General features: G+C 41.4%; 1 pseudogene; it reads left to right on the top strand.

Moving 5' to 3' along the window:
- Nucleotides 1–275: 275 nt before the first annotated feature.
- Nucleotides 276–13,413, top strand: LOC138349695 (etoposide-induced protein 2.4 homolog; annotated as a pseudogene).
- The last annotated feature ends 1,035 nt before the right edge of the window (nt 13,414–14,448 follow it).

Here is a 14,448-nt window from a genome sequence, read left to right as displayed (position 1 = left end):
GGAACCTGTATAATTACATGAGTAACTATGAAATAAGAAACAGTGAAACTTTCGTCCTTAAATACGCTGTTATTATTGACGTAAACAACATTAACGAAAGTTTTGAAAACTTTTTGTGTTAATTGTCGCTTCCGCGTAACATTACCGTTTAAATGATTATCATTAATAGCTAAACAGGCTGGTACAAGTCAGCTTAGCTGAAACAATTGAACCTGCGGTCTTAAATACAGGATTTATAGAGTACTAGTTTGGATGTATTTTCGATAACGACGTAGATGACGTGGCTCGTCTCCCAGCATTGTTCAGTAATTAGTCAGGCCATTAGTGAAGCGGTGGCGCTGACCTCTGACGCTGTAGGTAAAGTTGTTGTACTAAATGCAGGCAATATTATGCCATCTGACGCGGCTGACATCTTGGCGTCAGCACCAGGCATCTTCAGTCTCGTCAACATTCTGGGGTCAGAGAAGATTATTCTGGACGAAGCTATCCAGCAGAAAGTGATATAATCTGGAGGCATCAACGTCGGTGTAGAGCATGACACCGACGTCTATAACATCATTGAGGAGGAGCTAGGCATAACGGGAAACCTTGCCTATAACTTAAAGGCAACTCTTTGTGTTACAGACAATTACAGGCTGTCGCGTGGGGAAGCACCAGCCTGTATGAGGGTCAAGGAAATAAATGAAAGAAAGGCCATCCTCTATCTTAGCCAAGTAAGGAACACCGAAAACATCACATGTTATTACGAGAGAATAGAAATCAGTGAAGACCCAAGTCACACGTATTTGCAAGCTGACTTGACTTTCATCAATTCTAAAGGAAAGAAAATACGTAAAATACTAAATTTTTAACAATTATGTTCCTAGTCATTTTTCAAGAAAAGTGACTTTGTCTTCAAATGTGAGAACTAGTTTTAACATAAATGAACTAATCCTCTTCCTTCATACTTATCACATTATAAGGACAAACCCAAATTAAATCCACTTGCGCTAAAAAGTAGAGCGACAGTCTTGCGTCTTGCTGGACGGCGTTCAATTCCCGACTGTCCAAGTGGTTGGGCACCATTCCTCACATCCCCTTCCCCGTCCCAGGCCAAATCCTTATCCTGATGCCTTCCAAGTGCTATATAGTCGTAATGGCTTTGCTACTTTCTCCTGATAGTTCCCATCCATTGGTGTTAGGCCCTTGAGAATGTTGACGAGGCTCCCAGGCGCTGGTTACAGTAGTGAAGTTGTGGGTGACGGAAGGCTGGAACCTCCAGCGGATTGACGGGGGCCATCACCTGACCGTCGTATTGACGGGTGCCATCACCTGACCGTCGTATTGACGGGTGCCATCACCTGGCCGTCGTATTGACGGGTGCCATCACCTGACCGTCGTATTGACGGGTGCCATCACCTGACTGTCGTATTGACGGGTGCCATCACCTGGCCGTCGTACTGACGGATGCCATCACCTGGCCGTCGCACCGACGGGTGACATCACCTGGACCGTTGTATCGACGGGTGACATCACCTGACCGTCGTATCGACGGGTGCCATCACCTGACCGTCGTATCGACGGGTGCCATCACCTGACCGTCGTATTGACGGGTGCCATCACCTGACCGTCGTATCGACGGGTGACATCACCTGACCGTCGTATCACGGGTGACATCACCTGACCGTCGTATCGACGGGTGCCATCACCTGGCCGTCGTATCGACGGGTGACATCACCTGACCGTCGTATCGACGGGTGCCATCACCTGACCGTCGTATCGACGGGTGCCATCACCTGACCGTCGTATCGACGGGTGCCATCACCTGACCGTCGTATTGACGGGTGCCATCACCTGACCGTCGTATCGACGGGTGACATCACCTGACCGTCGTATCGACGGGTGCCATCACCTGACCGTCGTATCGACGGGTGCCATCACCTGACCGTCGTATCGACGGGTGCCATCACCTGACCGTCGTATCGACGGGTGCCATCACCTGACCGTCGTATTGGGTGCCATCACCTGACCGTCGTATCGACGGGTGCCATCACCTGGCCGTCGTATCGACGGGTGACATCACCTGACCGTCGTATCGACGGGTGCCATCACCTGACCGTCGTATCGACGGGTGCCATCACCTGACCGTCGTATTGACGGGTGCCATCACCTGACCGTCGTATCGACGGGTGACATCACCTGACCGTCGTATCGACGGGTGACATCACCTGGCCGTCGTATCGACGGGTGCCATCACCTGGCCGTCGTATCGACGGGTGCCATCACCTGACCGTCGTATCGACGGGTGACATCACCTGGCCGTCGTATCGACGGGTGCCATCACCTGACCGTCGTATCGACGGGTGCCATCACCTGACCGTCGTATCGACGGGTGACATCACCTGACCGTCGTATTGACGGGTGCCATCACCTGACCGTCGTATCGACGGGTGCCATCACCTGACCGTCGTATCGACGGGTGACATCACCTGACCGTCGTATCGACGGGTGCCATCACCTGGCCGTCGTATCGACGGGTGCCATCACCTGGCCGTCGTATCGACGGGTGACATCACCTGGCCGTCGTATCGACGGGTGCCATCACCTGGCCGTCGTATCGACGGGTGCCATCACCTGACCGTCGTATCGACGGGTGACATCACCTGGCCGTCGTATCGACGGGTGATATCCCCTGACCGTCGTATTGAAGCATGTTTTATTTTTTATTTATTATAATGTTTTTTTATTTAATTTAATGTTTTTTAGGTGTGTGTGTGTGTGTGTGTGTGTGTGTGTGTGTGTGTGTGTGTGTGTGTGTGTGTGTGTGTGTGTGTGTGTGTACTCACTCACCTAGTTGTGTTTGCGGGGGTTGAGCTCCGGCTCTTTGGTCCCGCCTCTCAACCGTCAATCAACAGGTGTACAGATTCCTGAGCCTATCGGGCTCTGTCATATCTACACTTGAAACTGTGTATGGAGTCAGCCTCCACCACATCACCCCCTAATGCATTCCATTTGTCAACCACTCTGACACTAAAAAAGTTCTTTCTAATATCTCTGTGGCTCATTTGGGCACTCAGTTTCCACCTGTGTCCCCTTGTGCGTGTTCCCCTTGTGTTAAATAGACTGTCTTTATCTACCCTATCAATCCCCTTCAGAATCTTGAATGTGGTGATCATGTCCCCCCTAACTCTTCTGTCTTCCAGCGAAGTGAGGTTTAATTCCCGTAGTCTCTCCTCGTAGCTCATACCTCTCAGCTCGGGTACTAGGCTGTGTGTGTGTGTGTGTGTGTGTGTGTGTATTCACCTAGTTGTGCTTGCTGGGGTTGAGCTCTGCTCTTTCGTCAGAGAAAGGTGCGTAGTACTTACCTCACCTAATTGTACTCACCTAATTGTGCTTGCGGGGGTTGAGCTTTGTCTCTTTGGTCCCGCTTCTCAACTGTCAATCAACTGGTGTACAGGTTCCTGAGCCTACTGGGCTCTATCATATCTACATTTGAAACTGTGCATGGAGTCAGCCTCCACCACATCACTGCCTAGTGCATTCCATTTATTAACTACCCTGACACTGAAAAAATTCTTTCTAGCGTCTCTGTGTCTCATCTGGGTACTAAGTTTCCACTTGTGTCCCCTTGTTCGTGTCCCACCCGTGCTGAAGAGTTTGTCTTTGTCCACTCTGTCAACCACCTACAAAATTCTCATGGAAATTATCATGTCTCCCCTTACTCTTCTGTTTTCCAGGGACGTGAGGTTCAGCTCCTTTAGCCTTTTCTCGTAGCTCATACCTCTCAGTTCCAGGACGAGCCTGGTGGCATACCGCTGATTCTTCTCTGACTGTCTTGTGTTTAACTAGGTATGGACTCAAGGCTGGAGCTTCATATTCCAGGATTGGTCTGACATAAGTGGTATACAAGGTCCTGAACGATTCCTTACACAAGTTTCTAAAGGCAGTTCTTATGTTGGCCAGTCTAGCATATTCCGCTGATGATATTCTTTTGATGTGGGCCTCTGGGGACAGGTTCGGTGTGATATCAACTCCCAGATCTTTCTTTCTATTTGACTTTTGCAGGATTTCACCTCCCAGATGGTATCATGTGTTCAGCCTCCTGCTCCCTCCGCCTAATTTCATTACCTTACACTTTCCTGAGTTTAACTTTAGCAGCTATTTTATAGACCATTCCTCCAGTTTGTCCAGGTTATCCTTTAGTCTCTGTCTATCTTCATCTGTTTTGATTCTTCTCATAATTCTTGCATCATCAGCAAACATTCAGAGGAACGAGTCTATAATAAGGCATAATAAGGGAGATATTAATAAGGTATTATATATTTCACTGAATAGAAAGCGAAATAATAGATATAAATTGAACAAGTTTAGATTTAGGAAAGACCTGGGTAAATACTAGTTTGGTAACAGGGTTGTTGACTTGTAGAACAAATTACTGGGTAACATAGACGTAGGATCTCTTGAGTTTGGGTGGATATAAGTTAAAGCTGCTTCGTATGGGCCAATAGACCTTCAGCAGTTTCCTTCATTCCTATGTTCTTATGTTTGTATTCTTGTTCCCGATTTGTTCATGCTCTATCAAAATAATTCCATGATTACGAGATTCATACATACCGGAATAATATACACACGGCTTTAAAAACGTATCGTATAACACCACCAGTCACTTAAAAGTATATTAATAATTGAATATTATGTCCGCTTGACCTTCACTATGCTTGAAAATATTTAGTTTAATATTTTAAACATTTTCAGTAGATACTACTGTTGTTGTCAGTCTTCGAACATTATCAACAGCATCTTCATTATTAATACATGACTAGTAAAATCTCTCCGAGTTCTCTTGCTGATGTCTAATCACTATGATACGAAACTTCTGAATTGATGTTAATAAAACCAGTGTTGTCCTCAGTGATTTAAAACCTACATCACTCGTATACATATCATACCTGCAATGTGTTCCCGTATTGTAACCCAAGCTCCCTCACACACCTGCAGCGCCCTCGCACATACCTGCAGCGCCCTCGCACATACCTGTATCTTCCTCACATACTTGTAGTTTCCTCACACACCTGTATACATATCATACCTGCAATGTGTTCATGTATTGTAACCTGAGCTCCCCACGTGTTGCGACCCAAGTGGTTTTAACAGCAGTGACCATGTGGAGGGCACGGTGGACATTACCTGTAGCTCCCTCATGCACACCTGAAGTGCCCTTGCACACACCTGCAGCTCCAACACACCTGCAATAGAAAAGCCCTTTTAAGTATGTTTCGAGCAAATTAACTAGTGCATACAACTTTAAAATGTATATATAAATCTATACAAGTACATATATGTAAGGGACATTTGCAAACATTCAGGAAATATAAAAGGATTAGAATGCAGTTATAACTGTTGCGAGTTAATCTTATACTCGCTCCATTATCTCATAATCTTAATAGCATAACTAATTAGCACTAATTACAGAAGCTACAGTCCTTTCCACAATTACCGGTAATACTCTTCTCATCTTGTTGGAGGGAGCCGAGGTGTAGTCACCATATAAGCAAGCGATATGAGGAATAGCGAACAGTACAATTTCCACAGTTAACAATGTAGCACTCAGCGTGTACAGATCTAATTGACTCAAGACGCTACAGCTTCAACACAGAGCAGACAACAGACTACGACCACATCGAGCTACAACGTTCTCGCTCCCCGAGTTCAGACACTGGCAATTCCCAATCGAGCCTCCACGCTCTCCCACATAGAGCTCCGCGACTCCGCCCTCACTCAGCTCTCTGCTCTGCTCCAAGCTCCGTCTGAACGTTTACGACAATGCACCAACCGACTACTGTAATCAAGACTAATAAATAAATATGAAAACTCACTAAACAATGTGTATCTAATCTACCCAACGACGTAACAATCATACGTTACATAACCATCCCCAAAAAGTGTTTAAATATACTAAGGAAAGGAAAATGTCGCTTTGAATCAACATGTAGATCAACATCACAACAAAAGTCTGGACATGTGTTGGGATCTTGGCACATGCGCTGGTTAGGCAAAACCTTCTGCTCTACAAATGCAAGTGTTTGGGTATATTCTCCGCAGGCAAGGGATAAAGTTAATAAGAAATAGTGTGACGCAATATGATCAAGCCCACTGTCCGCTTCTCCGTAAACAATATCCACCGAGCTACAAACAAACAGGAATTTAAATATAGTTGCAATGACAAAGGTATTATACGAGTAATGCAATTCCATTAATTAATAATTGGAAAGCTTTCATTAGCAAGAATACCATGTATGCTAGCTACACGATATACTTTTCATGGTAGGCATGTAGCAGCTTTTGCTGACAGAGTTAAGTGCGTAGGACTGTTGTAGGCATCACAGTAATAGTGATATGGTTATGACCATTGGAAGCTGCGGCTGCTGTTGTAGCCGCTTCAATGTGAATTAGGTCGATGTACTGTTGCAATATACAACATAGGAGAAAGTATGAGGTAGTGAATCAAGAACTACATCACTTATCAAATGGTGGAGGGAAATGAGTGGTAATACACACGAGTAGTCAAATTGTGGTCACACCGAGGTGTGGTCAAAGATTAAGACAGCCTTGGGCCATGTAAGCCAATGTTACAGCCAAGAGGTCACGAAGTTTGATACAAAGTTCGTGGAAACATATAGATAGACATTTAATGTAATTATAGCGTCCTTGGGATGCTGGGTGTGGTGGTGAATGCTATGACCAGTTGGAGGGCAGTCTTGTGGAAGCCGCGGTTTCATCAAGTACTCCTCCTTATCTGCTTGTGGAAGTGACAGAGAAACCAGCCTAATGTGGGGACCCGATGTGATCTTGTTGACTCCAGTCGAGTCTGCAATGTGAGAGTATTGTATGAGAGACTAACCGGGTGTGTGGAGTGTTGAAGTAATGATTCTGGGTTAGGAACTTAATTTGAGGTTATGAGTTGTAGATGATGGGCAGGTGTGTCTAGGGCGTTTATTGCCAAGAGTTACCAATTTCCAGTACAAACCTATTGGTACACCTCAAGGGTCTAGGTGGCGAAAAATAGATTGCATGAAGTTAACAATTTCATGAGGCTAATTATATACAGTAGGGTAAATATTGTATTCAAAACGAACCTGGGTTTGAGTTTACGACAGACAAAAATAAATGAAACCACTAATAAACCTCAATGTATGAGGAAAACACGGAACAATTAATATAGAAGATACCAATTATTTTACACTGATCTATTTCGGTCGAGGATGGGCCGTGGCAATACGTCTAAGTATTAAATGCAGTGCAAGAGTGGGACTGAAAATTTTGCTCAGCAAACTGTTGAGAGAATTAAATGGAAAATGATCTACCTAATAATAGAAGTTACACATAATCCATCAAACTTTAAGAGGGAAAAATAGATTTTATGGTAACTAATATCTAAAGCATCTAGGTCTCCTATCTTGAGATAATTTGGGGCTTAGTGTCCCCGCAGCCCGGTCCTCGACCAGGCCTCCACCCCCAGGAAGCAGTCCGTGACAGCTGACTAACACCGAGGTACCTATTTACTGCTAGGTAACAGGTGAATCAGGGTGAAAGAAACTCTGCCCATTGTTTCTCTCCGCACCCGGGATCGAACCCGGGACCACAGGATCACGTGCCCAGTGTTCTGTTCGCTCTGTGTGAAAAACCTGCTGGGATTGATATAAGAGGAGACTACCAGGGACTTGTACTGAACTAAATTAAAAATTTACTGTCTGCAAATTAATTCAATTAAAATCTCTAGCTAGGGTTGTAAATCCTAGCTCCTCTTTTCCTAATGACAGATTGTGGGCTGTAAGGGACAGGTGGGGTGAATTAGTTGATAGAAGTTCCAGTCCACCTGTAGACAGGGATCTCACATCAGCTTGTATTTTATACAAGGATAAGATTTAATAAATTCAGTTGTATGACTGAACACTGGCTCTGTTTAAATCAGGGATTTAAACATACATAGTCTAACCTAGCACCATAACTATTAACAGCCAATATGTACTTATACTATAAACAACAAATTAAATTGTAAAAGTTTAATAAATGACTTTTAATTGTAGTCTAAATACTGTTAACTAAGTACTAGAAATAATTCAATTAAATGAACTTATATGATAACTTAAAAATAACTAAGCAAGCAATTGATAACTTAATTTATATATTCAAGTATATATGCAATGTATTTATATTCAATTTATGATTAGGTACAGTTAGCTTGACTGAATCTCTTCCAACACTATGGACACTTATGAGTTTCTTTACTTATTGCGGCTGAATTCTTTTCTGACACAATGGACACTCACGCGTCTAGTGCTGGATAAGATTCACAGCTACACTACAATTTTAATAAACGTACTGAAAAATGAGGCGTTGCCTCGCTTTTTAACCAACAGACAGATTTATAGGATATTAAAGTCACACAAGCATACAATTGGCCAATCATATACCAAATAACCTTCAATATACTTCTCTGCCTGTCGGGGTGCCTATCTGACAAGGAGCCAGACTGATTAACCCTCTCTTGTTGAGTTTGGGCACGATATTTTGCCACAGCGTTGCTGTATGATGATCTGGTAGCGTTGCTACGTGATTGTCCCTGCAGTTGCAGAAGAATGATAGTTGATAAAGATTAGGAATGAAGGTGGTGGAAACCGTGTCACTGTGATCTCCACTATACACTCTTATTTTATATAAATGTTCTAGGATTTTCCTTGTAGATATTGTCCAGATACTCCCCCAGTTCTAGAGAGTGTTCACTGGTGATAAAGATATTAGATAAGGTGTCCTTGAGCTGGTAATGTTCGCTAAGGATCCGTCACTTGTTCACTCAGTTGTAATCAAACACGAAGTGCCCCGGGCTGTCTTGGTGGGCGCTTCACTCCCCCCCATCGCCCTGCCATGCTCCCTGAGCACGGTAGCCTTCTATGAATATTGATTGATTATTTTTACAGTCTAGACTTATGATTGAGATAAGATGTGATTATAATATAATTAGATATAGGATATAAAGATTATTAGTAGCACTTGATAGTACCACTGATTCTTATTAAGGATTCGATTTTATCCCTACCGGATGTTGAATAAATGTTCCAATAGTTTTTTAATTAACAAATCCTTCTAGAAGCTTCTGGATCCTTGAGAGATCATGCACAAAGTCACGTAGGCATCAATAGGGCCCTGTTGCGTACGTGTTCACAGTGACATTGTCATCTAGGATCAAGCTATATAATGAATCTATAATGATTCTAATATGATTTTGATACGATTTAGATATGATTTTTATATGATATAGAAATGATATAGAAATTATACATTTCTTAGATGATTATTAGATATGGTGGGTAAAAATTTCCCACACGCTCAGCCACCGGCTCCCCAAACAAACTAACAATAAACATCAGTAAACACCAAAATTGGTGTCTAACAAACACCGACTAATTTGAGTACAATAAACTTTATTTGCTATACAGCTTATTGTGTGCCAACACAATAAGATAATATAGACTTGTGTAACAGGGAGACACTGATAAGTAGCATCTTAAAAGGGAGCGAGTTAAGCAACAGAGATCATGAGGAAATTACCTTAAACGAGACACGAAAAAGTTATTTGAGAGAAACTTAAGGCGCCAGATTTTTCTCTCTTCTGATTCATATATTTAGGGGTTCTTTGGGAATTTTAAATTTGGCAGACCTAAACATGGGAGTTGGGCAGTTCTTGAGCCTTGTCTTGTTTACTGAGGTGGTTACTGGATTATGATGTAATGTTTTTATTTAAAAAGATTACAAATAAAGCCCAGAAACGTTGTACGCTATAGATTGCTGATTTAAAATAGTAGTGACCCAAAACGAATAACCATGGCACTAAAGAGCCTAATCAGAAAACAGAAGGCTCAATACAAACGAATTATGACAAGAATATTTAAGAAAAAAAGTACGTATTGCAGGGCAAGCAAAGACAGCCTTCAGTGTTTCACCAGATGAAACAAAGATTACAGACAACACCTGGCTATTAAAATATAAGTCAAATAACTGATAATGAAAATGGTTTAAATTACGAAATTATAAGAAAGTACCAAAGAACTTTATGAATACAGCAAAACAAATCAACGTAGAATGTGCAGATGACGTCTTGACTAGTTTAGTGGTTATCAGAGAGGAAATTATTAAATAAACAAACAAATAAAAATGGACGCAATGGCGATCACAGGGAGGAGGAGGTAAGCTGCCGCAGCCACAAGGTCACCTGACCTTAAGGCAGACAGGATGTCCCCAGGGGACAGAGTCAGAGATTGCAGGTATTTCAAATATAATGTTTATATGAAACTCTGTGCGTTAATTTTTACTTTAATCATCATAAACTTAAGTGAGCAATACTGTCGAGCGTTTCCTGCATCATTCAATTTTTTTATGAAAAAATAGCTAAAAATATTTAGAATTCGGGATATGGTTACAATACCCCTGAACATGTTTCTTCTCTCTTTTTAGAGGCAACTATGTTTATACGTTCTGCTTCTGGGGGAATCTGGCTCCAAGATAATAAATCTCATAAATCATTTGAAGGACCATCCTTAAGATAAGGAACTAATAATTGGAGAACCAGTGCCTATGGATCTCTTATATAAGTATGATGGAAATCTATTACTGTATAATGAATGAACTGTAGTTATAATAAATTACGAAGCCAAATCCCTCCACACACTTTGGGGGGTTTGATTAGTACAGAGAAATTAATGCATTTCAAGTACAAATAAATGAAGATTAATACACATGAAATATTGAAGAAAATATGAAATATTGGAGATTTTAAATAATCTTTGGATTATTAAATATAATATTCTACAAACTACAAGAACGAAATAACAGCTTAGCTGTACGAAGGAAAGCTACCATACATTGGGATATTTTCGTCATGAGAAATTTGTTTCATCAGGCTATCCTGGGAACACTTGATCGAAGCAGCATCATATCTTCCTTATTATCAGCAATTCCAAGCTGAAAGGCGAGTAGTATGTAGAAATCTTCTAGAGAGTTATAATACCACATTTCTAAATTAGATGTGGTATAGCCCTGTATATACACTTACTGGTTATTTTTAATGGACGTGCAGCATAACGACAAATTGTCCTACTTATTATGTGAAATGTGATCACAAAGAACAAGGGAAATGAACTTATAGATATGCCGATACTGATGTCTGTGATATGATGAAGCAGTCACGTCCTCCTAGCGTCCATAGTGGAAGGGACGGCGGATTGATGAGGCGGTAATTTGACCAGCTTCCAGACAATCTCTCAAGCTTAACGGCGTCGCTTGCCAGTCCTTCCTCCTTCCCGGGTAGCTCATCATGCTGCAGTTTTGCTATGGCGCGCTTAATATTATCTATGATTTAATTAATATCCCAGTTTACAGGAACTAAAGATTATCAGGAATTACAGAGAATTGCTTTGTCTTATTTGACAATATTCAAATTCTCATTTCATAATAATTAAATGAACGTTGTTCAATATGAGAGAGTACTGAATATAAATTCAGTCGTATGTGAATTCGCTGGAATAGCAATTGGTAATTGCAAGAATTATTACCAGCTAATAAACAATACTATATAAACGAAAATAAATGTATTATCTGCTTTAGTTCACGAAGTATATTCTTGCAAAAGTGTTATTAAATAATACTCATTAAAGAATGTGAAATTAGGAGAATTTAATATAATTCTTATTAATGTAAATATTTTCCCTTTCGTCATGTGATCTGATGCAACACTTGACTAGAATTTCTGGGGAAATGAGGCGTTATTATGAGTTAGTTAAATCATGTTATTTTCACTACTCTACTGGTTAGTAGTGTTAGTAAAATTATATTACACATTACATGAATAGTTTCTGAAGGTACTGAATATTAGTAATAAAGTGTTGAATATTTCCAACACTACTATCATACTCCCCAAAGCTAAACCGGAAATTAGAAATTCAATTGTGTTACTCTAAACAGCGAGCTAAACTTTCCCCAGTTCTTGAGTACTTGAGTATGAATCTAATGGTTAAAAAATAATATGATTAAGCCCATTTTAATCAGGAACTCACCCCCGTCTTCAGCAGAGTGAGTGAGGTTTGTTTTCGATCCCATGTACCAATTGGGTGTGAAGCTTTAACAAACTAGTAAATCTTTGAGTTCACACTTATATACATTGTGTGATTAGAAGGGGCCCAACAATCCAATGCATTGCATTTACATGCTTACAATGCATAGCATTTGCATTGCAGTGTTGCATCCTCAACGGTGCTGTTATCGGCCTCAGTGTAGCATTCTTCCATTAAATGTTCCTGCCGGGACTGAAGCAGGTGCTGGGGCTTTTCCTGGATGAGGAACAGGGGCCAGTGTCATCGTTGGTGCTGCCCATCCTCACCAACCCGTACTCTTAAAAATAACGTCGTTTTTCGGTCGTATGCGCCCTACGGCCAAAAATGGACGTAATTTTAAATGATCTGCTCACAAAAGTGATGTACTGTCCCGTTTTCTATTTGAGTCCTCTGGCTTACTCAGAAAGGTTAGGAGAGGAAACTTTCAATTAACATTTTTTATGACGTTTTGAAACTAAAAGGAGAATTTCCTGTCCACCTAACCTACCAGCGGACCCTTAACTTACTGTTTTGGAAAAAAAATCAAAATATATTGTCATTTTTTTTTTAATTTTCAAGTTAGGTCCATATTTGTCCATACGGGCAAACGGCCAAGTCAGCGGTAATTTGTAAGAGGACAAGTTGGGCCATCTTCAACACATTGTGGGTCTTGCCACTCTTCATGCTCTCCAGGATCATTAACACGATATGGTTTCAAGGCACAGCTGATAATGTATATCGACAGTGCCAAGGACGTCCCCACCTGATCAGCAGCATCAGTAAACTTGTAGCCAATATTCTCATCTCCATCTTTGTTCAGTTTCTTTTTCTCATACACGCTAGCTTGATGAAGCTGGAGCCTCTGGTGGGTGTAGATTTGATCCTAAACGGTATTCACCTGTGTATGCTTAATGCACTCTCTGCCTTTGAGTACAGATGGTTCAACATGGGTTGGGAACTATACATGAGATTAAGTTTCATCGAAGAGAACTGGCTGTACTTCATGGGGTTTGGCCTTCCCCTTGCACTTATCACAATGTATCAATCTTCAATGTACATTAGTGGATGTCTCCTTGCTGTGTCATTTCCTGTTATCATCATCAGTGCCAACGAGGCTGATCCAGTGCTCAACTCCAATGGTTGCCAAATGCAATTGTTTTCTTTGGTGGTTGGTGAGTTGAACCGCATCATTCAGATTTTAGTCACAAGATATCCTCCACCGACCCCCAGCAAGACTCCTCAGCCACCTCCTTATCGCTCTACTTCCTTTCTTCCCATTAGATGTTAGGAAGATTGTTTTACTCAATGGGAATTACTTCAGATATTTGTAGCTGTTTTATTGTCTGTGACCAAAGCAAAAGTTGCTTCACCAAAGATGCAACAATATTTCATATTAATATTGCTTGGCCGGCAGTTGTTCTGTTGTATACTAAGAATTATTTTGATCCCATGTTAATTGATAATGATTTAGAGATACCATCTCTCTTCCCCAGAAGAGAAGCTACATGTATTAAACACCCTGGATTTTTTTTATATCCACATAACTTGGTCAAATAGGTCATCGACGAGGGTGGTTTCTTACACCCCCTTATTCACTCAACTAGAACTTGTTCCATCAGCTATGAGAGTTTATTATTTGGCTGCCTCTCTTGCCATCTTGTACAAGGGACTATAGTTAGCAATAGAATCTATGATGAAAATACGCGAGTATATAGTAATTTTAAGGTTTTATGATTAGCTTGTGAAATCTATGAAAAATATAGATCAAGAAATGTGAATGTACTTAAAATAGTGAAATGGAGTGAGACATTGACAGTATGTGAAGAATTTGTAAGCTGATAAATGGCTCGTGAATAAGTGGATGTAAGGACGCCAGACAGCTGAATGGACAGCGCTTCGGATTCGTAGTTCCGAGGATCCGGGTTCGATCCTCGGTGGAGGCGGAAACAAATGGGCAGAGTTTCTTTCGCCCTGATGTATCTGTTCACCTAGCAGTAAATAGGCACCTGGGAGTTAGACAGCTGCTACGGGCTGCTTCCTGGTGGGGTGTATCAAAAAATGAGGCCTGGTCGAGGACCGGTCCGCAAGGACGCTAAGCCCCAAAATTATCTCAAGATAAGATACATGCCAGTCTATATAGTCATAATATTAATTGGAGAGCCAAAACATATTGCTAAGTGCAGGAGTTTTGATGAACGCAATTTAATTTAGTCAGCCCAAATTAACCAATGTCCTAATATTTTTAATGTTAGCATTGACCTGTACAAATTTGACCTATATTTATATATTGTAGTTACAAATTATAACTACCTACTGTTGGGGT

Source organism: Procambarus clarkii, chromosome 12 (genome assembly GCF_040958095.1).
Source record: "Procambarus clarkii isolate CNS0578487 chromosome 12, FALCON_Pclarkii_2.0, whole genome shotgun sequence".
Lineage (NCBI taxonomy): Eukaryota > Metazoa > Arthropoda > Malacostraca > Decapoda > Cambaridae > Procambarus > Procambarus clarkii.
The sequence above is the reverse complement of the archived record's forward strand: the minus strand, read 5'-3'. Positions and strand labels throughout refer to the sequence as shown.